This window comes from Monodelphis domestica, chromosome 7, assembly GCF_027887165.1.
Source record: "Monodelphis domestica isolate mMonDom1 chromosome 7, mMonDom1.pri, whole genome shotgun sequence".
Taxonomy (NCBI): domain Eukaryota; kingdom Metazoa; phylum Chordata; class Mammalia; order Didelphimorphia; family Didelphidae; genus Monodelphis; species Monodelphis domestica.
Window position 1 is genome coordinate 63,467,309 of NC_077233.1, and position 23,148 is coordinate 63,490,456.

Below are 23,148 nucleotides of genomic sequence, written 5' to 3' on the forward strand. Positions count from 1 at the left end.
TTGATTCCCCCACACCTTCCCCTTTTGTAAAAGTTAAGACATTTGTCCTACAATATTTGTGGTACCTCTTCTCTTGTCTATGATCTATAAGGTATCGCTGACAGTGGTTCAGCATTCACTCTTTTCTGCCAGTTCTTTCAGGATGTAAGGAAGTATTTTATTCTGGCCAGATGACTTGAATTGATCAAGGACAGCTAACTTGAAACTGGTTGGGAGAATATTTTAATCATGCTACTGAGTAGTAGAGCAGCGTAGCAAACAGAGTAGTAGTAGGTCCATTTTGTTTGAACTCTTTTCCTGTTTATAAAATGTTTTATTAGGAACTTAATATTGAATGGCAATACAGATTGATTATTCATTTTTTGATTGCCTTTTGTTTTTTGCATTCATTCCCTAATATATACTTCTCTCCTTCCCTTAGCCAATGAGCCATCTTTTAAAAAGACAGTCCAGTAGAATCAGGGCTGTGACAGTAACATGTAACTTCATATTCATAGTCTTTCACTTCTGCAGTGAAGGGAGGTAGGTGCATTTTTTCTACTCTATTACAGTTTTTAGTTTTGTTTTATTACTCTTTCTCTTCATGTTATAGCTATTATATTTTCCTGATTTTGTATTTGTTTGGGTAAGCCTTCCCTTCCCATGTTTCTCTGAATCTTTTGCATTTATTGTTCTTACAGTATAATGATTTTTTTTATTTTTCAAGCTACAAAAACGCTTATTACTCACATCCATCCCCAATTAAGAAAGAAAAAGCCCTGCAATCTATGTTACAAATACATTTGGTAAAAAGAAAGTAAATTTCCACAGTGATCATGGGGGAAAAGCCTCATCAAAAATTCTTTGAGTCTTTCACCTCTCTCTCAGACTTGGGTAGCATGCTTAATCATTAGTTCTTTAGAATTGTAGTTGGTCATTATACTGTCAACGTGGAAATCTAGAAGTCCCCAATTTATTTAGTTAGAAACCCTAGGTTTTGACCTTGTCATAGGAGAGTTTTCTCCCTGAGGGAAGGTCCTACTTCACCAGACAATAGACAATCCACTTCAGGTGGGAGCCCAGGTGGGAGCTAAATCCCAAGCTGAAGTCTAGTGACTCTTCGTCTCCAGAAACCTTTCCCAGTATATCATTATCATATCCTCCTTCCCAGGATCGAACTCCAGACCTTTAGCTTGCGAGACTGATGCGCTGCCTCTAGAGCCAAAGAGTCACTGTTGTCTGGTGAAGTGGGACCTTCCCTCAGGGAGAACTCTCCTATGACAAAGTCAAAACCTGGGGTTTCTACTCCCCAACTAAATAAACTGGGGATTTCTAGATTTCCACGTTGACAATACTAATCAGACTTAAATCTTTAAAAGTTTTTTGTCTTGACAATATTTTTGTCATTGTATAATTTGTTCTCTCTGCCAATTCTTTTAGAACCTACGGAGGTAGTTTATTCTGGCCTAATGACTTGAACTGATTCTGCTTACTTTGCTTGTTCAGTTCATAACAAGTCTTCCCAGGTTTCTTTTTCTGAAATAATTTCCTTCATCATAATTTAGAACACAGTAATATTCCATTACTTATACCATAACTTCTTTAAAAGTTTCTCAAATTGATGGACACCCCTTTAATTTCTAAGTATTCATTACTAGGAAAAGAGCTTTTGATTTCTCTAGTCCTGTATGGCATGTTGAAGCTGCTACATAGCTCTGATCTTTTCAACAGGAACACTAAAAATACTCTTTTACTAAAGGTCAGTTTTCCCTGTTTTGCTAGGTAAGTTATTTTAGCCTTAAGACAGTATTCTTTGCTTTCTGGAATATTGTTTTGTAAGCTCTTAATTTCTTTATAGTGGTAACTACTAAATCACATGTGTTATCCTGACCATGGCTCCTCAGATTTTTGAATTCTTTTTCTTGACTAGTTGCAGTGTTCCTTGACTTGGAAGCTCTGAATTTTGGCTATAATATTTCTGAGAGTTTTATTTTGGGGTTTTCCAGACCAATAGAATCTTTCTATTTCACTTTGCCCACTGTTTCTAGTAATTTGTTATTTTTTCCAGATTACATCACTACATTTTCATTAATCACAATAGCACAATACTTTTCCATCACCAACATGTACCATAATTTGTTGAACCATTCCCCAATTGATGGTCATCCCCTCAATTTCCAGTTCTTTGCCACTACAAAAAGAGCTGCTATAAATATTTTTGTACAAGGAAATCCTTTCCCCTTTTTAATTATCTCTTTGGGATATAGACCTTGTAGTGGTATTACAAATGCTCACTGTTCCTAAGAGAGCTGGGCAGTTTCTTTAAGATTTCTTGAAATGATGAGACTCTTGGTCATGGCTTTCATGTATTCCAGTGATTCTTTTATTTTTTTTAAAACCCTTTCTGTTTTAGTAACAATCCTTAAATAAGAACAAGGGCTGGGAAAATGGGTAAGTGACTTGCCCAGGGGGGGCAGCTGGGTAGCTCAGTGGATTGAGAACCAGGCCTAGAGACGGGAGGTCCTAGGTTCAAATCCGGCCTCAGCCACTTCCTAGCTGTGTGACCCTGGGCAAGTCACTTGACCCCCATTGCCTAGCCCTTACCACTCTTCTGCCTTGGAGCCAATACACAGTATTGACTCCAAGACGGAGGTAAGGGTTTAAAAAAAAAAAAAGTGACTTGCCCAAGATCATACACCTAGTATAGAGAAATATTCATTAATTAATTAAGAGTTCATTAGGAAATGGGGTTAATTAGCAAATTTTATTGATAGGTACATAAGAGAAATGAGTTGGGTTTCTTTAAATCTGAATGGAATCTTGGAGAAGATTGATGGGAGAGAATATTCCTAAGGAGTTTTGGGAAAGACAGTTGGTCCAATGAGTCCCTTTTTGTCTGACCTCATTCAAGGAAGGTTGTTGCAAGAGCGGCTCTGCAAATTTGGAAAATTTTGGTGACTTCGCATCCTGAAAAACCATTTTATCAGGCTATAGGAGATTATTGGGTGCAGTACCAGTACTTATCCCAATAGGTGGCAGCAAAGTCTGATCTGATTGAGTGGACTAGGCAGTGGAATTTCTGACCAGCTGGATATCAAATCTGAGCAGCAGGAACGATAACCCTGATTTATTATTCTCTAGTATAAGTTTATATTTTAGATTAGGATAGGATTGGGTTTTAAATAAATAGGAAGAGAATTCTCTCTTTGACTCTGTCGAAGACAAAGAAAGTCTTCACAGACCAGATTGGTTGGGTGGTTATAGTTAGGATTTATTAGAATAGGGACCTTACAAAACAAGAAATACTTTTCTGTTTTTCCTTTAACTTTCCCTTCCTTAATTTTATACCTACAATAAATAGAGCTTTATATAACTGGCCTTAGCCAGAATTCTTTTAGACTGCTTTGAGAAGTCATCTTTCTCAACAGTAAAAAACAACAGCCTGTTACTTAAGACACAGATGTTGGTAATATCCATACCAATAGCTATAATCAATTAGGGTTCAAAACCTTTACAACACTAGGAAGTATCTAAGGTTGATCTGAACTCTATCCACTGTGTCACTTAGCTACTCTTATCCTATTGATTCTTAAATCTCCCCTTAATCTGTTTTCCACATCAGTTTTTTTCTGCTATTTGATACTTATATTTTAATTTTTTTTAGTCTTTTGACTTTGTTTTACTATTTATCATGAAGGCATTAATTTCTGGTCTATCCTAATTTTCAAGGAGTTTATTCTTTGGCTAAGATTTTGTACCTCTTGTGCAAACTGTTAATTAATTCCCTTTCTACTTCTTTCTTCTGTAACTCATTTCATTTCCTCAAGGAATCTTATTTCATTTATAAAAATTTTTCAAACTTTTTTTTTAACTCTTACTTTATCTCTTTCAGAAATTCTGTTTGGATTTGTGCTCAAGCTATCTTTTTCTTTGAGGCTTTGCTTATAGATGCTTTGGAGTCCCAAAGATATAGACAGTTTGCAGTCTATATTGATAGAGGATCCTCATGAGTGTGACAGGTTTCTTTTGAGGAGTGAAGAGTGAAACTAGGCAGGTAATCCCAGATAATCAAGGTAGTTTACTAGAGTTAATCTTTTCTAATTGCATCAGTGCTGGTTTGTGGCTTTAGGATCTTTGTCACCATAATAGCTTTTTTGATGTGTGTGTTGGTGGTGGTGGGTGAATTCTTCCAGACTTTTTTTCATGGGGGGGGGGGGTGTGTGGTGGAGGTGGTGGGGTGCATTCTTCCAGACTCCTTCCTGCCCTTGGATTTTATATTAGAGCTGGGTTCTGCATACTTTTGATTATCACAAAAATGATAAGGTAGTATTAGGGGCAAGGATCAGGTATGATAGAGGGAAAGGTAGGAGAGTTTTTTGCATGACTGCTGGTGGTAGTGCTGCTTAGTAGTGCTGCCTAAATTATAAATTTAGGGAAGGAAAGGTTAAAAACTTGCATAGCCACAGAATACCAGTTAATAGAAGGAATAGAATAGGAAAAATGAGTGATAATAAATGAGGGGGGGTTCCCTTGGTGTTGGTTGTTTCTTGGAAAGTTGGATATAATTTATATACTCACCCTTTGATTGGTTTCCTTTGGGTCACACATCTACCCCACCCCTCACTTTAGAAGTCTTTTTGGAATCCACTCCCACCTCTTTTTTATAGGATATTTGTGTGTTGACTTACAAGAAATCTGCATCCTCCAAAACAATCTAGCATAGTACTTTAAACGGAACTATTGCATAAATTTAAAAATTCCTCTAAAATTTAGTGATGTAGATCAAACCTTTTAGAACAAATTCCAAAGAATTATTCAAGTTCCTTAATTTGGAATTTTGTTTTGCCAGACAGTAAATAAAATCACTAAGCTTTAACTGAATGGGAATTGATCTATAGGTGGATGTATTTTAAGTATATTCACTTAGTGAGTTAAATATAGCTGTTGGATCCTGCCATTAGGTGCTCTAGAACAGACTTCAGTGATTTTTGTAATATCTTAACTGGTATGTCAACATCCTTAAAAATCAAAGCAAATCATCTGGTCTATTACTGTGTTGGCACCTGCAAAATATTTAAACCCAGAATAGAGCTTCCACCATGATGAGAAGAGAGGAATCCTTAATATGGAAGGACATGGACAAGCATTTTACAGAATGAGAAGGAATGGCTAGCTTCCTATCTATACTGATACAGGGAATATCCTTGTGGAGGACACAACTTTCTTTGGAGAAATGGATGCTAAGGACCAAGCACCAAAAACAAGTAATCAAGCAGTTTGCTAGACTTATATTTTCATAGCTATATATCAGTACTAGGCACAAAGGCTGGCCCTTTGTTTTCTTTTCAATTCTATCTCTTAGTCCTAGTCACTAAACTAAGAACCTAATAGAATTTAGAGACTTTAGAAAGCACAATTTAAAACACAATCTTTAGAACACTAAATTTGGAATCTGAAGTAAACTTCCATTCCTCTCTGCTTTTTTTCCTTGCAGTATTTGAAGTGAAGTAATTTAAAAATCTATAGTCTCAAAAGTTGTTTATAGTTGTTTTTAAGAGAAGGAAGTGCAAGGTAAAAAAACAACAACCACCACACAGTTCTTCAATTTATTATATTTAGTTCCTCAGACTGGAATAATTTTTCACCCTGAAAAAATGAAGGGCTGGTGGGACTACATTATTGTTTCTCCAATTAATTTTGCCAAGGAATACTTTGCAGAGACTTAAATACATTGATTAGCATGACTTATAAATACTAGTTTGAGAAAAAAGGAGTCTGGGCATATATTCTTGGAAAGAAGGAAGGTGGGTTTGGGTGCTTTTGGAGCAAAGTAAGAAGAATTTAATTTAAAATTTTGCCTTCTGTGATTTTTGATAGAATTTCATATATAACATCTAGATGGAAAAATCACTAGCATTAAAATGTTCTCTAAGACCCTTTATTCAGGTGGTGTGAAACAAGTTAAATGTATAGGATAGTTTAAACATTTTGTTTTCTCTACTTATTCATCCCAATTTATAATTTTTAATTGACTAAAAATAAACCCTTAAGTTCTTTTATTTTTTTAATTTTTAAAAATTTTATTTAATTGATTAATTTAGAGTATTTTTCCAGGATTACAAAAATCATGTTCTTTTCCTCCCTTCCCCCTAACCCCCTCCCATATCTGATGCACAATTCCACTGGGTTTTACATGTGTCATTGGTCCCTTAAGTTCTTTTTAAAAAATCTTTAGTGCTTTTTTTTAAAAATGTTTTAAACCCTTAACCTTCCGTCTTGGAGTCAATACTGTGTATTGGCTCCAAGGCAGAAGAAGGGTAAGAGCTAGGCAATGGGGGTCAAGTGACTTGCCCAGGGTCACACAACTGGGAAGTGTCTGAGGCCAGATTTGAACCTACGACCTCCTGTCTCTAGGCCTAGCTCTCAATCCACTGAGCTACCCAGCTGCCCCCTTTAATGCTTTTTAAAAAGAATACTGATAGAATTGTTGGAGGATTTAGGAATAACAGTACCAATTCAGAGTATTTGGGTTCAAATCTTACTTCTTACTATTTGACCTAGGATCTAAGTTTGAGGTCTCCTATTATTAATCCCTCAGAGTACCAATGATGTCACAGAGTGCTAATTTGACTTGCTTAGTGAATTAGGTTTAAGTGAGGCAGAGTTTCATAAAGTCATCAGTCTCATTGTCTCTTTCACTGTCTTTGAAGTTTCAGTGGCAAGATGAAAGTTAGCCTGCCTGGTGATGACCTGGGATGCAGTGGGTGACCTTGATATCTTCCATATATGACCAAGTTTTAAATGCTCCATAAGGCCTGCTTCAGCCCCCTTTATGAGCCTTGGAACAAATTTTCTCATCTGCCCATTGCACCCAAAGAAATCATCATGTGCTTGGGATAGACCTCCTTCCCTAACTTGTTGGTTACAACAACCTGGTTTAACCTATTTGCTTAGACCAGGGTATGACTGCTGTCATGCTATAGCTTTTTTGCAACCACAGGTGAAAGTTATGGGATATGCAGGTAGGACTGGCATCTCTGGTATAAGGGCTTGCTAAGCCTTTTTCAGAGCTGCTCATTCACCTTTGATGCCTACTTGTTACCCAGCTCTCACTTTCAACTCTCACCCAAGGCCCCCTAAAATGGAGATTAGAGTTCATAACATTTTTCTTTAGTATTTTGATAACTATATTTAATTGTTACCAATTTTCCCTGTCATTATTCGTGTTTTTTGTTTTTGCAAAGACACTGGACTGGTTTGTCATTTCTTTCATTTTATTTTACAGATGAGGAAACTGAGGTAACCAGCCAAGTGACATGCCCAGGGTCAAGGATAGTCAGACACAGTAAGTGTCTGAGGCCATATTTGAATTTAGGTCTTCCTGACTCCAAGCCCAGCACTCTAGTCATTGCACCATCTAACTGCCAAACCTATATAGCTTATTTTATGCATTTAAATGTATCCTGAGGAGAGAAATTTATCAGATTGTCAAAGCAATCCAGAACCCAAAAGAGTTTGAACAAATCCCTTTATTAGATAGTCTAAGGTTCTTTCTAGCTCAGCTCTCTCATCCTATACATGAATGATGATTTAGATTTTTTTTCTCCTGCTATCTCTGTAGATTAGATTAGAAATAGCTTTAGCAGTGGTGGTTACTTACACTTGTCCAGATGTGAAGTAATGACCTGAACTAAGCTTGATAGTTTTGAAACTAAAAGTTAGGAGCAGATTTGACTTAAATTTACTTAATTTTATTTAGTTTTACTTAAATTTACTATCCAAAACTTTAGAATAGATCATACTTTCTCACATGAATCAATAGAAATGGATAGTTGTTAATTTGTTAATTTTGGGGTTTTTTGGCATGATATCAAGAGATTCTGTAAGTAAGTTTAGAATTGAGTTGGACATGAGAGAAATCAAATCCAAACTCTTTATAAATTAAGAAATAAAGGGTTATAGTGGAATTGAGCGTTGGCTACGGGAGGGGGGTGGAAGTAGGGGAGGGAAAGAACATGAATCATGTAACCATGGAAAAAATTTTCTTAATAAAAAATAAAGGGTTAAAGCAGTGGTGAAGGGTTCAATTTTGGAGGGCAGAAGTGAGATCAAAAGCCAGTGTGCAGTTTATTAAACACAAAACACTTAATTTATTATTAGGAAATCGGATGGAGGAAAATGAAAGTAGTCTTAAAATAGCTTGTAACTATACCCAAGATCCCAAATCTAACTCAATTTCTCTAGAAAATCCTATATATCTATCTGCCTCAGAGGGCAGTATCTTCTGCCTAGACTGAAACCCTTGTCTACTGATAATATAACCACTATCTACCTTATCGATAATAAGACTATTAAGGCCTTAATTCAGTTTTCTGTCTCCAACCAGAGAGGGTGCTAGCAGCACAACCTCTCCCCAGGAGACCCAGAAACAAAAAGCCCCATTCCAAATATCTGCAACTCAGCCACACCCTTTCTAACTATCATCAACTGCCAACTTGCACAGCAGGAGGTCTCTAACTGAAAAATATTCTTGCTCTTTTTCCTCTTAAATATAAAAAAGGAAAAAAATTAATGAAAAACTCTCCTAACACAGTCAAGTGGTTTTGATACTGGACAGGTCACTTTAAAATCTCTTACCTGGAGAAAAAGATAGTAGTCCAAGTATTGTTGTGAGGAAGGTGCATTATAAATTATGAAGTATTATATACATTTATAATTATTCTTCCAGTTGCTGTATGACTTGGAGAATGTTTTGATCTGTTTCCTCACTTAGGCAATGGAGTTGGACCAAGTTATCTAAATCAACTTTAATTTTATTAATTGAATGTAACAAACTACTTGTGGTTTATACCATGATTCCTCTTATCTTCTTAGAAATCAGTAAGTGTTCAGGACTGGGGATCTAAAGAAAGGCAAAAGAAAGTTCTTTGTTCTCCAGATATTCACAGCCCAATGGATGAGATAAAATGCTAGTAGCTATGTACCGAAGTTCTGGTTTTCTGGAGAGAAAAGAATTTGTCTCCAAGAAGGAAAACCAGTTTAGGAGTTCAGAATAGCATCATAAGGACATTTTGTTATTGCCATAGGCCCAGTGGGTTCAGAAATTTCTTACTGGGCTATCCTACCTCCTTATCTCCTGACCTTTAGAAGTCAGAAGAGTCCCTCCTGAAGACATAACGACCTCTTCATAACCACCCTGCACGCCCCCCCCCCCCAACTCCCTGAACTCTTGTGATAGGACTCCTGCTGTGTGTGTGTGGGTGCTCATACTATGTAATTTTTTGCTTTCTGATTGGGTAGTCTTTAATGCCTAGGTTGTGTTTGGCCCCAGATCACGGATATTGAACAGAGTGGGTGGGAGTTTGTGTCAGGAATCTATAAAATGCTTGTGTATGCATTCATGCATTGGGTATCGCCATTAGGCCATGACCGCTTCTTAGGAAAAAGATTAAACCTTGCTTCTCTTCACTTAAACGGTCTCTATTTCTTTAAGCCATATTGTCTCATATGTGGTAAAATTTATTGTGTTAAGGATAGGGATTACGCCTGTGATGGTGTTGGTATAGGGTATTCCTTTTACCAGTGAAAGCTGGTACCTCCTCTAACACTCATTCCTTCAAAAAATTATTTATTTAATTAATTCATTTAGGATATTTTTCCATGGTTACATGATTCATGTTCTTTCTCTTTCCCCCACCCCCACCCCCTCCCAGGGCCAATGAGCAATTCCACTGGGATTTATGTGTCATTGATCAAGAACCTATTTCCATATTGATAATTGCACTAGAGTGATCATTTAGAGTCTATATTTCCAATTATATCACCATCGATCCATGTGATCAAGCAGTTGCTTTTCTTCTGTGTTTCTCCTCCCACAGTTCTTTCTCTAGATGTGGATAGGATTCTTTCTCATAATTCCCTCCAAACTGTCCTGGATCATTGCATTGCTACTAGTATAGAAGTCCATTACATTCAATTGTACCACAGTGTATCCGTCTCTGTGTATAATGTTCTCCTGGTTCTGCTCCTTTCATTCTGCATCAATTCCTGGAGGTTGTTCCAGTTCACATGGAATTCCTCCTGTTCATTATTTCTTTCAGCATATAGTTTTCCATCACCAACAGATACCACAATTTGTTTAGCCATTCCCCAGTCTATGGACATCCCCTCATTTTCCAATTTTTTACCACCACAAAGAACTATGTAATTTCTGTACCCTAGAACTCCAATTCCCGGCATCCCATGTTCCTTCTTAGGTTAGGTGCTGACATAGGGAGGATATAAGTTTGGTGTAGCCCCGCCTATCACTCTCTCTTCCTGTAATTGGATCAGCTGCCATCAGATTTTTTTGAATAGGCAGGAGAATTTAGCCACAAGGTCTTATTTTGTTAATTACCTTTTTATTCCTTTGCCTCTAGTGATTATTAATAAACTTTATAAAATATAATTCTTGGAGTGTTGGATATTAATTTAAATCCTACAGAGTGTAGCTATAAAGTATTTTTCCTTATCTCTTTAGGGTACAAGTATTTTTCCTTATTGTCTCTTTAGGGTACAAACCCAGCAGTGGTATGGCTAGATCAAAGGGCAGACAGTCTTTTAAAACCCTTTGGGCATAGTTCCAACTTGCCTTCCAGAGTGGTTTTGCCACATCTCCTCCCAACATTTATCACTTTCCTTTGCTGTCATACTGGCCAATCTCCTAGGTGAGAGGTGGTACCTCAGAGTTGTTTTGATTTGCATTTTTCTAATTATGAGAGATTTAGAACACTTTTTCATGTGCTTATTGATAGTTTTGATTTCTTTATCTGAAACTGCCTATTCATGTCCCTTGCCCTTTTTTCGGTTGGGGAATGGCTTGCTTTTTTGTACAATTGATTTAGCTCCTTATAGATTTGAGAAATTAGACCTTTGTCTGACACTTATTTTTAAGAGCTGGGGGCAGTTAGGTGTTTAGAGCCTGAAGGTCCCTGGGTTCAAATATTTCCTCAGATACTTCTTAGCTGTGTGACCCTGGGCAAATTGCTTAACCCCAGTTGCTTAATACTTGCCAATCTTCTGCCTTGGGTCAAAAAAAAAAAAAGCTGCCTAGAGCACTGAGGTTAATTGGGTTATTTGGCCAATTTGTGTCAGAGGGCTAGCTTTTTCAGAGGATCTAGAGAAGGGGTCCCCAAACTACAGCCTGTGAGCCACATGCAGCCCCCTGAGGCCATTTATCTGGTCCCCACCACACTTTCGGAAGAGGCACCTCTTTCATTGGTGGTCAATGAGAGGGGCACAGTATGTGGTGTTGCTGCAAACCGTGGCATTGCTCACGTACAGTACAATTTCCAGTGACATTATCCTTTGAGTGGCGCCTTATTCTGAGAGTAACTGAATGAGAATGAGGTTCCGCACAAAGGATTATGTGGCTGCACAATGGAAGACCTCAGCATGGTGAGCGGTGATCTGGGGGAGGGGATTCCGCACTGTGTATACTGCTGCCCAGTATAGTTGTGGCAGTGATGGGCCTATGCAAGGTGTGACAGGCCCATTACAGCCAGCACTGCAGCCTCTGATATCCCAGACAGTGGTATATAGATTTGTTAATAGCCCTCCAACCGTCTGAGGGACAGTGAACTGGCCCCCTGTGTAAAAAGTTTGGGGATCCCCTGATCTAGAGTCCTACATGATAAAGAGCCTCAATATCTCTATATCACCATTGGTGCTCATCTCTCTTTGAGTTATAGTCTACTAAGTCACTTTTGTAGTAATTTCTCTTTTACTTATATGCCAATTTTCTGACTTTCTTCTTTGATCATTTTAAAGATTAAACTCTTAAAATGGATACTTTCATAACACTGTACTAAGTGCTCGGTGAAGTACAAAGTTAGGGTTTCTGGTTTAAAGCCCAGTTGGAAAATAATGCATGTAGTTAGTTATAAAAATTAATATGTGCATAAGAGGTTAAGGGGTGGAGAGGTGGTTATGATTCACTGGAGGGAACTGTTAGTTTCATGGAAGAGCTTGCATCCAAATTCAGGTAACAAATTTTAAGTCTCCATTATGTCTCATACTTGTCGTTTCCAAGGAAGCTTGTATACTGTTGCAATCTATCCATATAACTATCTTCATGCATAAGATAGTTTTGAGCCGTGGTGTCAAATTCCCTCTGGGCTAAATTATGACTTAGAAAATATAAATTAACATCACCTATGTTTTGCTGTAGTTTTATTTTATTAAACATTTCCCAATTACATTTTATTCTCTATCTCGGCAGCTATTGGGAATTTTCTGCGCTTGAAACAAAACATCTAGAAAAGATAGGTTGGAGCCTGGCTGAGGAGAAGGGCTTTAAATGACCAACATTTGTATTTGATCCTAGAGACAATAGGGAGCCATTAAAACTTCTTGAACATGGTAGTGACTGATGATGGTCTTTCCTCACTTTTTGTTTTATTTGGTTGTCATTCCCTATTTTAACAACCCAGTCTCTTTTCTAATCTCATCCCTCTACTCCCACAGCCACTTGGATTCCTGCTTTAGCTCTTCTTACCTAAACTATTTCCACCTGCTGACTAATCTGCCTACTGCTTGTCCATCCCTTCCACTTGGCTTCCTTAGTTTTCATTTTAATGTCCTTCTAGATTAAAGTAACTTTTCTACTCAGAAGTTCATTGGCCACTCATTTCTTATAAATCCTTCAAGAAAGAATCCTTTCTTGATTGCTGGCTATTCTTTTCCTCAAATCATATTGTTTACTAATTTATATAAGCTCTTAGAGGGCAGCAGGGATGGTTTTCTATTTTGGCCTTTGTACACACAGCGACTGGCACAGTCCATTCTTTATCTTATGTGCCAACTATTCTAAAGTCTCTGCTTTCCTTCAAGGGTCAATTTATGTGCCACCTCTTGGGAGTCTTTTCTCTAATATCGCTCCCTGCCCAAACTGATCTCTAACCTTAATTTTCTCAAAACTTTTTGACCTTTGTACTTAATCTAACAGTTGTATATCAATTGTGAACTGCTTCTACACAGCACACCCCCACCCCCTCAGCACGACTTATGCTGTCTTTGTGACTTGACCACTTATTGCCTTTCACTTTAGGGCTTAGTAAATATTGGACTTTTGTTTTAGAGCTAGTTTTTAAAAGAATTCAACAATTTATCTTTTTCTTTGAAAGCATTCAGAAATTATAATTTTGAATGTTTAAAAATTCCTAATCCAGGTGGAAAGTGTAAATGATCCTATTAGATAGGGTAGTTTAGGATTTTTCCAGTGCTACAACATCTATTAACTTGTATTTTCAATTGTAATTTCCATTAATTTTTACATTAACAGAATGCTACTTCCCATAGGAAGTCCTTTGTCTTTAAAGCATCAGAAGTACTAGAGATCAGTATCAAAACGGCTTCACAAATGCTTCCTTCAATTTTGATAATTTTAACCAACAAATAGTTATTGTGTTTTGTTTTTTCACCAGTATGGATAGGTTTCCCATGACTTTAGACCTATTTTGATCCATAGACTTTATTTGCTTATGAAATAAAACTTCTGTATTATGAGTAGGTCTTTGCACAAAACATCAAGGCCAAACTTGAGGCTAATTCACACTAACTCTTTTGGCTTGGATGTGACCCTGAGGCTTTGGCATTAAGTAATATGTTATATGAATTGAATTCAAAGTGCTGTGTGGTATTAGCAAAATCATGTATCCAGTCCTCTATCCTATTACTGAGCCAACTAGGCCAAAGTATTTTGAAAGTTCTGTTATCAACAAGATTTCTGTATGAGGTGGTTTTGCTTATCAGCTTTTCTTTTTTCCAAAGGAAGATTCTTTTTGGGAGATGGGTGGGAAATGACTACAATGTAAGACAAAGTATCAGCTGTAAAATGAATTTTTTTTTTTAATTGAATGATGAGGAAAAAAAGGAAAACCAACTGCCCCAACTAATTTTCTTCAAAGGAAAAAAAAAAGGGAGGATAAGTTTTTTGCTTACCCCCCTCCCCCTGTTTTTACATATCTAATTATACTAATGTTGATATGGTTATGAACCAATATTTTCATGTTCCTCAACTAATAATATAACAGTCTGTAAAGGACACTTTCAAAAATATATTTAATGTATTTAAATCTTGCCTGAAGGACTATTTCCTCCTCTTTTTGCCATTGTGGCTTAGAAAATCACACACAAAAAAATTTTTTTAAACCCTCACCTTCCATCTTGGAATCAATACTATGTATTGATTCAAAGGCAGAAGAGTGGGAAGGGCTAGGCAATGGGGGTCAAGTGACTTGCCCAGGGTCACACAGCTGGGAAGTATCTGAGGTCAGATATGAACCTAGGACCTCTCTTCTCTAGGCCTGGCTCTCAATCCACTGAGCCACCTAGCTGCCCCCAATCACAGACATTTTTGATGCTAAAGGAAGACAACTATTCTAGAAAAGTCTTAACTGGGATGGCAATGAATGACTTGGATTTATTGCAAAGGGGAATTTGCTAATGACCCCCTCCAACTCTCTTAAGTTTATGAAGAAGTTTTTATTGAGAACAGTGTTTCCTACTGCTTAGACAAGCACTGGAGAGATTTGGGAGACCCCTTTGGGTCTCTTTGCTCTCAGAAATGTTCATTGAAAAAAATTCTAGGATACATAATACATGCTAAGAAAATAGAGCTGAACAGTAAGTATAAGCTTCTCTCCTGACTCCAGCCCTGGAAAATACTATCTTAGTGTTTTTTAAAGGGTCTTCATTTAGAACAAGACATTTTCAACCTTTTTTGTGTCATGAACTCCCAGTGAATCCCACCTGTCTCATAAATTTTCTCTTAATTTTTTTTTTTATGATGTAATTTTTTTCCAATCCATTTTATAGACCTCACAGAAATCTATTGGTGGAACTCAGGTTGAGAACCCATGATTTAGAAGTCTGTATTGTCTCTGTATGAGCTTATAACTATTCTTTTTTAAGTCTAGGGGAAAAGTGAAAAAGTGCGCAATTCTTCAAAAAGTAATCTTTAGATTTTCATTTAAAAATTGAAATGTACCTGATGGTTATTTTCCTATTGAAGTTTTCTTTGGATCTTTGTCAGTCTTCTATATGGACCTTCTGGAAAGTTAAAGTTGGATACAAATTTAGTGATCCTTGAACTCTTTAATTTTGTGCCAACACACAAATTCCCAATTCCCTTCCTGCCCTGCTATGGTAGCACTATGCTTTTGCACAATACTCTGGGTTCTATTTTGAAAGGGGCAGGGAAAGAGGATGAGTGACTACTGATTCCATGTGTTTTTTATTCTGGGGTAAACTAGTAAGGGAAATAGTGGCTTCTGGAGTAGATTGAAGAACACAAGCTTCCTGCTAAGAAATCCCTAATATATATGAGCAGTTTTCTTTTAAGATTTTTTTTTTTGTCATGGCATTCAAACAATAGCTATTATTAAATACTTTTCAATCCATTTTCCAGGTTTGTTGTTTTTGCTTTCTTTTTTTTCCCTCAGCCTTTTGACTTTATTTTATTAATTCTTCTTGTCTCATGGAGTTGTGCTTCTATTTTGTCCATTCTGATTTTCAGGGAATTTGTTCTTTGGGCAAGGTTTTCTACCTCTTCTGCTAAGCTGTTAATTTCCTTTCATATTCTTTTTTCCCCCTTTCTAATTCTTAATTCCAAAGCTCTCATTTCTTTAGCAAGATTTTTCCTCAAGTGCTCTAATTTCATTTTTAAAAACTTAAAAGAAAAAAAAAACCCTTTCACTCATATCATCTCTTCTAAAGAATTCAAGTTGAGTTTGTGACCAAGCTGTGTTTTTCTTTGAGGCTTTGCTTGTGGGTGTTTTAGAAGTCATTCTCTTTTGGGTTTATGTCTTGAGTTTTCTTGCTATTGTAAGGGTTAAATTAGAAGTTTTGACAAAATAAGAAAGCAGCTTTTAATAATTTAATAATTTAGTTTAATTAAAGTAGAGATAGTAAAAGAATAGAGTAAAATGAAGGAGCAAAGGAGAGAAATATAAGAAAGAGGTAGAGAAAGAAAATTTCCTAATGTCTATACTAGTTATCCTATAACTTACCTATAATTACTACCTAAAACTGCGATATCTACTTATAACTAACAACCACCCCAATCAGTGTTTAATCCAACCCCAATTAGGTCTGTCAATGAAGACCAGCCATCTTCTAAAAAGTTCAAAAAGAAAAAAACCTAACAGCCCAAACCAAAAGCCCCAAAGCCAAAAAGCCCTCTAAAGGCTAAAGCCAAAAAGCCCTTTCAGTAAGCTCAGGCCTGCCTTTATATTCCAGCAATTAAACTCCATCCACCAACCCAACACACTCCCAGCAGCCAACTACCTAGCAACTGCCAGCCGCTGCCAGTCCCCCAACTTGTCATCCACTCCTTTTATCTCCTTTTTCTACCTCACATCCTGTCTCTATGGTTTCTACTTCCTGACACTGTGGGCTGGTTAATCCCTACACATCTTTATGATAAGAGGACCTTTAGGTACCCCATTAAATTAAAAAAGGAATGAAGAATTCCTTTTTATGCTATCTAATAGCTTTATGGTGGAATTTTGTTTATCCATTTTTCTAGTCTGCCTCCTGACTTTGGACTGGATTTTGGGTTGGGCCATACCACACTTCTGGAAGAAAGAGTTGGGCTATTCTTGTTTCTGTTTTCTTGGGGTATTGAATTCTTCCAGGATCAAAAGGACAGACTTAGGGACCTGTTAGTTTTCAGGGCTCTCAAAGTGGTCTATTCTAGGGTAAAATATGATTGATTGCAGCTCCCTGGGTCTGTCCTCTGCAAATACTCTGACTTAGATTAGAGCAACAAGAGAATGGTTTTAGCCACAGCCCGTTATTGGCAAGCTAGGAAGTTCTTTGGGCTCAGAGTGGCAGAACTACATACTCTCCCTTTGGCCTGGGAATTTTTGTCTTTGTTATTCCTCTGTAAATTGTGCTAGATCCTGGAAGTGAAGTGCTACTCTGCTCTTGGAGTGCTCCTTGTTACTGAACTTTCTTTGCATGCTTCCCAGGACATACCCCTACATACAGGTCGCCTTTTCGGTCTACCTTGGATCTGTGACTTGAATTGAGTAGTGAGTGACAAAGTTGCCATGATTTCCTCTTCTCATAATACTGCATTGGTATGAATCTGGGGGGTGTTTCAGTATGGGGTGTCCTTGCTCACAATGTCAACAGACCATTTTCTTCCCTCTGGCCTTTCAACCTTTCTAATGCCGTGACCCTGCAATACAGTTCCTCATGTTGCAGTGACCCCAAACCAAAAAATTATTTTGGTGGCTACTTCAAAACTGTAATTTTGCTACAGTTATGATTCGGAATGTAAATACCTGATATGCATTATGTATTCTCATTGCTACGAATTGAGAGGTTGAGAACCACTGCTCTAGGCCAATCTGAGCTGAACAGGACTCATTGCTATCTTTTCTGGATATTTATTAGTCCAGTTACATTTTCTAGGTCTGTGTGGAGGGGAGCTCAGCTGCATTTCTTCCTGTTATTCAACCATATTGACCCCCTAGCAAATTGTTAAACCAAACGTGTGCAAAAATGTGCCATTTCTTTTCTAGACTTAAGTTCCTTAATCTTCCTTAGCAAGAAAAAAGATAGCCTGTAGCAGAAATACCTCTGGCTCTAGAGTTAGAAGATCTGAGTTCATTCTGACCTTAATTGATTGCTGATGGTTTTAGGCAAATTTTGTTTAGTCATTTTATATCATATCTGATGACCTCATTTGGGTTTTCTTGACAAAGATAATAGATTGGTTTGCCTTTTGCTTTTCCAGCTCATTTTACAAATGAGAAAACTAAGGCAAACAAGGTTAAATGACTTGCTCAGGGTCTCACAGTTAGTGTCTCAAGGGCAGAGTTGAACTCAGAAAGAGTTACTGAGTCGAGGCCATCAGCCACCTAGTTGTTCAGATAAGAATGACAACTAGAGAACAGTCCTTAGACAGTCCTTAGAACTTGGTTAAACCAGTAGAATAAAAAATGATTGTTACCCAAGTTAATTTATTGATTTTTTTTTTTGCATGCCATACTTAGGCAAATCAATGTTTGTTTGGAGGTTCAAAAGGTCTAAAAGCACAAAGGTAATAATGAAGAGGGGAAATGGAACATAGGGAGAATAGAATCATCTTATTGGATCATATTGAACCAGAAAAGTAGATCAGTTGAACAATCAAATGAATAATTTGAATAAATCACAAAACTTGGATAAATCTAAATTACATGGAGAAACTCTCATATATCTTAAAATATGGCTGATAGCCAAGATAACTAACATCTATATAAGTACAAGAGCCCTTACTGGGGGGATATAGACAAAGTATTAACAAAGTCATAGACTTTAAAAATTTCTATCAAATAAGCAGCTTTTTAGGACCAGTGCCTCAAGATGATGGGGAATAGGGGGCAGCTGGGTAGCTCAGTGGATTGAGAGCCATGCCTAGAGATGGGAGGTCCTAGGTTCAAATCTGGCCTCAGCCACTTCCCAGCTGTGTGACCCTGGGCAAGTCACTTGACCCCCATTGCCTAGCCCTTACCACTCTTCTGCCTTGGAGCCAATACACAGTATTGATTCCAAGATGGAAGGTAAGGGTTTAAAAAAAAAAGATAATGGGAAATATACTGCTTTCTAGGGATTTTTTAACACTTATTTTCTTGTCAATTAGTTTCCACCATAGATAAAATTAATTCACTTCTATAAGACTCATACTTTCAGAAGAGACTCCAGTGACAAATTTGTCAGTCCAAAAAGGGCTTTACAATTATGTCACTCACTTTCTGGCTTTCCATAAAACAAAATGGCAACTCAAATCTATGAGGTCCCTTCATCTTCTAATGTTCTGTGAGACCGATTCTACTATTATAAATAGCTCTTGCTTTCAGAGCTGTATATTTAGACTTGAGTTGATGCTGGAAAACACAGTTACAGATCTGCTAGAATGTCCTCATACTTGGACAGTTAGAACATGACCTCAAGACAATATCTGGGGGGGCAACCAAGTGGCTAAGCCTGGAGACTGAGGTCCTGTTTTCAAATATGGCCTTAAGACATTTCCTAGCTGTGTGATCCTGGGCAAGTCACTTAACTCCCATTGTCTACCTCTTATTGATCTACTATCTTAGAAGCAATATTGATTGTATTGTATGTATTGATTCTAAGATGGAAGGTAAGGGTTTAAAAGCAAAATAATTAAAAACCTCTGGAGGGGAAATTATATAATAAGCTAGGCTAAATTTTACTAGCAAAACTTTTTCCCTGCTCCACCCACATTTGCTATTGCTGTAAATACCTATAGGGCAAAATCATTGATAGAAGTATGACATTAATGCTAAGTTCCAGGTTTGGGGGAAAATCTAGCTTTTTAAAGTTGCCCTAACACCATACTTTTATCAACTAAATGTTATGCTTGACTTGACTTGAATTCTTCATGACTATCTCTTCTGAATTACATATCTTTAAGAAGTTTTGAAAGGAAGATCTATTTTATTGTTTTTAACCACCTCAGACATTAATCCTGGCCACTAGACCTCTCTGCCTTGATGTTCTCGGGTACCTCAGACTACATACATTTTTTCTGATCCTAACTTTCTTTATAGAATGAAGATTCTCTCTCTCTCTCTCTCTCTCTCTCTCTCTCTCTCTCTCTCTCTCTCTCTGTCTCTCTCTCTCCCTATGGGAGGGAAATGGGGGGTCTAGTTTCTTTGGGGACATTAAAACACAAGTAGTGAGGAAATGAGGATATAGAGTATTTTTAAGCAGTGACCTTTGCTAAATAAGGTGTTTGTATGAAGACAATTCTAGGTCTGGATTTAAGGGCTAATTTTCCAAGCTTGATTTTTCTTTTGCATATTAACATTCACTTTGGACTCATGGTTTGGATAAATAGGTACTACCAATGTGTAGTGCAATGAAGTAATGGATTTGGAGGCTGAAGACCTGACTTTGAGTCCTGTTCATCCCACTTAATAGAATTTTTAAATTGTGATGATCTGGAAAGATCTCTGCCATTTCTTAAGCTAGGATCCTGCTTCTCTTGCTCTATTTTCTCATCCTAACAGTCTTATTATCCTATCTGTTAATCAATAATACCATTATTCTCCCATTTATCCCAATTGAATTATCCCTGAACTCTCTCATGTACCCCCTTTGAATTTGGTTGCCAATGTCTAATTCTTCTACAGCCTATTTACATCAGTTTGTTTTATATTTTTACTGCTAGTGCCTCTTTGCCTCATACCTGATCTTGGTGGCTACCAGACCTCTCCAATGGCCTCTCCGAATTTGTCTCTTACCCACACATTGCTTCCAGTCTGGCAAAAATTTTCAGTGAGTCCATATTACCTATATAAATGTTAGGGCACCCCACCCCCACCCCCTTCTAGATTGCTAGGAAACCATACCCAAACAACCTTCCTAGCCTCTCCTCCTGTTCTTGGTCAAGTCACATTGATCTATTATTCCTTATAGACCTTTGCTATACAATTCTTTGAGAAATCAGCATTACAGTGCCATGCACTGTGCTAAAGAAGGGTTGGAGATACAAATACAAATAAAAACAAAGACAGTGCTTGCTGTCAAAGGAGCCTTTAAAGTCTAATAAGGAAAGACCACATACAAAAAAGAAAGCTGAAAAGAGCTGTGGAAGGAAGGGAGTAGGAGAGAAGATACCTAATTCTGAGCCCCTTCCTTAAATAGAGGCCCTGGAACCCATAGCTTTCTAGCCAGAGGATCAGATGGTACTGATGAGATATGAGTACTGAGGTAGATTGTTTTGTAGTGTAATGAGATTTCTTCTGAATAAGGAGTTTTCTTGGAGAAGGAAGGCATGATAGAGACTCCAAATAAGTCCAAAGGAGGGTATTATTGTAGCTGTTTAGTTGTTTTTCAGTCATATTTAACTTTCTGTGTCCTTTTTGGTGTCCGTTCCCCCCCCCCCCCCCCCCCCCAAAGATACTGGAGTGGTTTGCCCATGGTTATACACTTAACTAATAAGTGTTTGAAACTGGGTTTGAACTCAAGATGAGTCTTGCTGACTCCAGACCTGGTACTCTGTCCACTGCACTACTTAGCTGCCCATTCATCCAAATTAAAACCCTGCTAAAATATTTTTTACATGGCAATGAAGTCATCTTGCAGACTATAGACACAGCTCTATCAGTCACAAATGCCACTTTTTTAATCTCTTCTATATATTACTTGTATACATGTCTTATTTTTACTAGATAATAAACTTGAGTGTATATCTTTGTATTTTCTACTATACCTTATGTATTGGCATTCAATAATTGTTGATTTGCTGTTAACTTTAGTTAATGGCCTCTTGAAAACGAATTACCTTTTCATGAATAATAATTTTAGCATACTAGAGAAACTTTTGAATGATTTTTTAAAATTCCTCTTGGAGACAAAATGTTATGATGGAACAAGCTGAGAATCTGTACAAATTTGTTCCACTCTTGCCACTCAAACTTAAATAGTTTTGTGATTATGTGCAAATATTTCACACACATCTCCCAGCCCTTCAATACCCTCATGTTTTTCATTTTGTAAAACATTACTTTTACTTAATAGAGTGGTCATCAGGCTCAATAGAATTTTGCCTCTGCCACTAGCTTTGTGGCTCTAAGTGGTCACTAAACCTTAGTTTTTTTATCCTCTCTAAAATGAGATAAAAAATTGAGATTATTTATACTTTTTATTAAAATATAAAGTATAAAGTGCTTTTTATTAAAAGTGCTTCAAAAACCTTAAAGAACTATTTAAATGTGAGATTAAAGAAATTGTCAGCTTTTACTTTTTTACAAAGGTATAATAAGATGATATCCTTCTTTTTCAAAGAGCTTGTGTTCCCTGAATCCCTGATGTTCCAAATTTTTGTGAAATTGGTGATCAGTGAGAAAATTGAGAAAATCCCAAGTGAGCCAGAAATCCTGATGGACAATTTTGGCCCTATGATTATCACTGAGACTTGCGGTACGCTGATATATGAGAACTGTAACATGACTCTGAAAGGCAATCCTTTTTCAAAAGAATGGGATAGATACAAAGTATTTGGAGGGGGTTAGAATAGCATATATATTCCTCATAAGAGGAAATTTAAGAACCAGAGTGGGTGGAGAGTTAGACTGAACATTTGAGTGAAAGTCAATAGAAGCAGAAATTATAGACCACCTGGACAGAGAAGAAATAGATGGAGTGTTGAGGGAATAAATCATAAGATTTGCCCAAAAGCACGGTGTTATAGTGATTGGGGGACATCAGTTATCCTGATATATGCTGGGTCTCTCTGACAAGCAGAACAAAATCTCTTGCATGAATGACTTCATCCTTCAAAAGGCAGATATAATGAAGGGAACAAGTTTGGACCTGATTATCTTAACATACTTTTTTTATGTCCTTTGTCATTTCCTACCAGACTTCCAGGTTGAACCATGGTGGCAAAGAAAAGAGATTTAACAAAAATGTTCACTATGTAGACAATATTTGGTGCTAGTAGTCTCCTCTGCTATGGGGAAATAGAAATTTTGTTAACTTTACAAAAAGACAATAATTTGTTTTTCCGTTACCCAAGAGTTCGACTTGCTGGATTTGATTCTGATCAAAAGAGAACAGGTTGCTGATGTAGCAGTAAGAAGAACTTCAAGCCAGGCATTCCAACATTTATTCTGGATTTGGGGATTGGGGAAAGTGGAGGGGGAGGGGTGGCTTAAAATGTTATATGAAAACTTCACCCAAAATGGGAGGGGGAAGGGAGGAGAAAGCATTCTTATAATGAAAATCTGGATGAGAAAGAAAAATAGTAGCAGCAGTAGCAGTTGTAGTTCTCTACAAAGAAAAGACATGGAAGCAGCCAACTTGAATTTTTAAAGCAGTTGGAGGAAGATGGAGGTAAGGGAGGACAAATGCAAAAATAAAGTGTCAGGAGTGCTAAAAAGCTGAAAATGCCCTGAGACTGATAAGGATAAGAGATTTAAAAACAAGATAAATAAGGAGATAGGTATCCTTCAGACTGGTTCTCTAAATTAATTTAAGTCAATGGGCCCATTAGAGCTTTTTTTGGAAAGAATTAGCAGAAAGAAGTGATGATGGTTCCTTCTCACCAAAGGTGAACTTTTAAAAATTGGAGAATGGGAGAGGGACAAGTAGGACTGGGAAAAGAAA

General features: G+C 37.2%; 1 protein-coding gene across 4 annotated transcripts in view; it reads left to right on the forward strand.

Annotated features, from left to right (window-relative positions):
- RAB7A (RAB7A, member RAS oncogene family) overlaps positions 1–23,148 on the forward strand; it is a 56,420-nt gene that overhangs the window by 11,226 nt on the left and 22,046 nt on the right. The window contains exon 2 of one of the 4 annotated variants that reach the window (XM_056804750.1): positions 7,265–7,324. The exons of the other annotated variants lie outside the window; for them this stretch is intronic. The gene's annotated coding sequence lies outside the window, so the exon portion shown is untranslated. The remainder of the gene's footprint in view (positions 1–7,264; positions 7,325–23,148) is intronic. 4 annotated transcript variants of the gene reach the window in all.